General features: G+C 37.8%; 1 pseudogene; it reads right to left on the minus strand.

Moving 5' to 3' along the window:
- Nucleotides 1-466: 466 nt before the first annotated feature.
- Nucleotides 467-1,771, minus strand: LOC141499295 (alpha-enolase pseudogene; annotated as a pseudogene).
- Between the last annotated feature and the right edge of the window lie 2,439 nt (nt 1,772-4,210).

Raw genomic sequence — 4,210 nt, forward strand, 5'->3', positions numbered from 1 at the left:
AATGAATATACCATTTTCTCTGCAGTACATGGCACTGATGCAAAAACTGATCATGTACTATGGCATAATACCCTAATGATCAACTGCGGAAAGGCAGAAATAGTGAATACATCTTTCTTAGATCGCAATCTAATAAAAGTCTTATGCAATATTGGGCCAGGGAGATATAGACCCAGAACTAATTGGACACTGCATAACCTCATTTTAAAGAATGAATGGATCAAACAACAAATAGTAGAAAGAATTAATTATTTTGTCTTAGATAATGACAATAATGAATCAATGATCAGGTACCAGAAGAAGCAGTGAGAACAAAGAAAGGTGGAAGAGAGCAGGGTGGAGATAAGTAGCAGAGCCCCCATCCCCAAAACAAAACTGGTCTACTACTTGGTGCTGCCCATTCTTTGGAGGACTTCTACTGAGGTGACTGTCGCCTACTAGCTCTGAGGCTTCATGGTCAAGGATCTTACTTGGCCCGAGGGTTTCTGAGGTTCCTTCTAGTGAATATAGCCTTACTGCCCAGTTCTTCCTCAATTCTGAGAATTTGGTTATACTTGGCCAAACGCTCAGATTGCTACGGGGCCCCAGTCTTGATCTGCCCAGTGCAGAGACCCACCACCAGGTCTGCAATGAAGGTATCTTCAGTCTCTCCAGAACAATGGGAAACCATTGCTCCCCACCCATTGGACTGGGCCAGCTTTCATGCCTGGAGAGATTCAGTCATGGAGCCAATCTGGTTCACTTTGTACAGGAGGCAATTGCAAGCTTTCTCATTCACAGCCTTTTCAATGCATTTGGGATTGGTCACTGTGAGATCATCCCCTACAACCTGGATGCCTGCAGTTCCAGTAAAGTTCTTCCAAGCTTCCCAATCACCCTGGTCAAAAGGATCTTCAATAGACACCACTGGATAGTCCAGGATGAACCTCTTGTAAAGGTCCCCAAGCTCAGCAGGTGAGATGTATCTGCTGCGATCATCAGGAGACTTGAAGTCCAAGTCATATTTCCCAGACCAGAAGAATTCAGAGGCAGCAACATCCATGCCAATTACAGCCTTGTCAGTATAGGCAGACTTGCCAATCTCTTCCTTCAGCAGCTCCAGAGCTTCCTTATTCTCCAGGATGTTAGGAGCAAAGCCACCTTCATCTCCTACATTGGTGGTATCCTGTCCATATTTCTTCTTAATCACATTCTTCAGGTTGTGGTAGACCTCAGCTCCAATGCACATGGCCTCCTTGAAGTTTGATGCTCCAACAAGGAGGATTGTGAACTCTTGCTTTCCTAGCTTGTTACCAGCATGGGAGCTACCATTGATCACATTGAAGCCTGGAACTGGCAGGATGACTTCTTCATTGCCTGCAAGATCAGCAATATGGCAGAACAAGAAGACACCTTTCTCTGCAGCCCCAACTTTACAAACAGCCAGAGATACTCCCAATATGGTATTTGCTCCAAATTTAGATTTGTTCTCAGAACCATCCATCTCTATCATCAGTTTGTCAATCTTCTCCTGCTCGACAACATTCAGTTTCTTGCTTATCAGGGTTGGGGCAATGGTTTTATTGATGTGCTCAACCGCTTTTGAGAAACCTTTCCCCATATAGCAGGTCTTATCATTGTCTCAGAGCTCCAGAGCTTCATGGATGGCAGTAGAAGCTCCACTGTGCACAGCAGCTCTGAAGAGACCTGTTGAAGTGCAGAGATGAACTTCAATGGTGGGGTTTCCACGAGAGTCAAAGATCTCTCTTGCAATGATCTTCAAAATCGACATGTTGCATTTCTGGACGGGGCTGGCTGCACGGGATTCAGAGGAGAGAGGCCGAGGAGGCTACAACATTCATCTTTTAGCATTCTTTTGACTTCCACATTTTTCTACCACTTTCTCTTCCATCCCCCTTTTTAATATAGGTTTTAAATATATGACATGTTTAACATATTTTCATATTAATCATATTTGAAAGAAGAATTAAAACTAAGGGGGAAAATGAGAAAGAAGGAAAAAAACCTTAAAAGAAATTTTTAAAAAATGAACACAGTATCTTTGCTTTGCATTTTGCATTTGCATTTAGAACCCATAGTTTCTTCTCTGAATGTGGATGGCATTTTTCTAAGAGGTCTCTCAGGATTTTCTTTGATCCCTGACATTCTGAGAAAAATTACTTCCTTCATAGTTGATCACCTCACAGTGTTGCTATTGATGTGTACAATGTACAACTAGGTCTGCTTATTTCACACAACAACAGTTCATGCCAGGCTTTTCCTCTTTTTCTGAATTCAGACTGCTCATGGTTTCTAACAAAACAAAAGTACTCCATAAGATTCTTATACCATCATTTCTATTACAATTACCAAATTCATGGGTATTATAACAAATATTTCACAGACATTCACAAATACCTCTGTTACTTAATGCTATCATTTCGATGTCTTTCTCCTTATCCCTTTTACTTAAAACTAATTTTTTCTTTAGCTTTTCTGAGATCAGGAAGGCTATTGTTTTGGGTTTTTTTTACTTCGGCTGAAACATAATATATTTAGCTACAGGCTTTTTACAATTACCCTGTCTGTATCTCTCTACTTCAATTGTGTTTAATGTGAACAATATATTTTAGGAGTAAGCTTTTTAATCCACTCTGCTATGCACTCTGTTTTATGGGACAGTTTATTCCATTCACATTTATAGTTAAGATTACTAATTCTGTATTACCCTACATACTGTCTTCCACTTTTTTGTTCTTTTCTTGCTCCTTTCCCTTTATTCCTCTCATCCATGTTTTACTTCTAACTCCTGCCTCTCTCAATCTTCCCTCATTTTTATCAGATCTCTTTGCTTTTCTTCTCCCTTTCTCCTTTTACTTTACTTTTTTAAAACTTTTACTTTTGCTTTACATTTATGTTTAATTTTAATTTCCCCTTCCATTTAATCAGGCACACTTTCCCCTCTTTTTCCCCTTCTGCTAACTCCTAGTTTCCTGTAGGATAGGAAAAATATCTAAACACAAATGTAAATCTATTTTCTTTCCTCTTTGAGCTTACTCTATTGGAAGTAAAATTTACTCAGTGCTTAGACCCTCCCTTCTTTCCCTCTACTATAATAGCTACTTTTTGTCTTATCATGCGGAATTACTTATCCTCTAATGCCTTTTTTCTCCCACTATAATGCTTTATTTCTTAAATATTTATTATATTATATATAATAAGATAAAATAATATATATATTTATAATTATTAATGCCTATCTTTTATGCATACACAAAGTGAAAGTATAGTCCTTTAATTCAACCTGATAGAAGTACAATTCTCTTTTTATTGCAAAATTCTCCATTTCTATTTTATTTCCATTTTTATTTTCTATTGAATTTACTGATTTCATATAATGCACTCAAATACAGTGTACTCACCAATTGACATCCATTTGTCAAATGTATATAGTAGAATTTTTAAAAAGCATTTCATCCATGATTTATACTTGTTAGACACTGTTATTGAATAAAGGAGAAGAAGCATAGTGCCAGAGAATGAGTGTTGGATTTTTTTTTCATTTTCATCCATATGCACATGCATATTTTAAGTTAGAAAATTTCCTTCCCCCCCTTCCTACCACCCTTCCCTAAGTGGCAAACAGTCAGTGTCAGTGTAGCATTGTACAAACATGTTTTTGATAAATTTATTTATAGGTTAGTTATTTTTGATATGACAAATTAGGATTAAGGAAAAGAGATACATAAGTGATCATTTTTATAAAGTGTTCACCAGATACTGAAGGGGTGTTTGTGTGTGTGTGTGTGTGTGTGTGTGTGTGTGTGTGTGTGTGTGAGTGTTTTGTTTTGTTTTGTTTTCCTTCCTCTGCATGGGGTAACATAGCCAGGCTAATACAGTTATCGTAGGTCTCTGAACTGCTGAGAGGAACTGCTTCCTGCTTCCATCAAGATTGTTTTGTTGATGTGTACATGGTTCTGCCATAAGTTAATCCATGCTTTTCTAGAGTCCAATCATATTATTGTTTCTTACAGGACAATAGTATTCCAAAGTATACATTGCCATAATTTATTTAACCATTTCCCAATTTATGGGAATCCCTTCAATTATTTCCAATTTTTCTCACTGCAAAAAAGAGCTGCTATGAATATTTTGGCAAAAGTGGGACTTTTCCTGTTTTTATAATTTCTCCTGGATATAGACCTAGAATTGGAATTGCTGGGTCAAATGG

The sequence above is a fragment of the Macrotis lagotis genome, chromosome X (genome assembly GCF_037893015.1).
Source record: "Macrotis lagotis isolate mMagLag1 chromosome X, bilby.v1.9.chrom.fasta, whole genome shotgun sequence".
Classification (NCBI taxonomy): domain Eukaryota; kingdom Metazoa; phylum Chordata; class Mammalia; order Peramelemorphia; family Peramelidae; genus Macrotis; species Macrotis lagotis.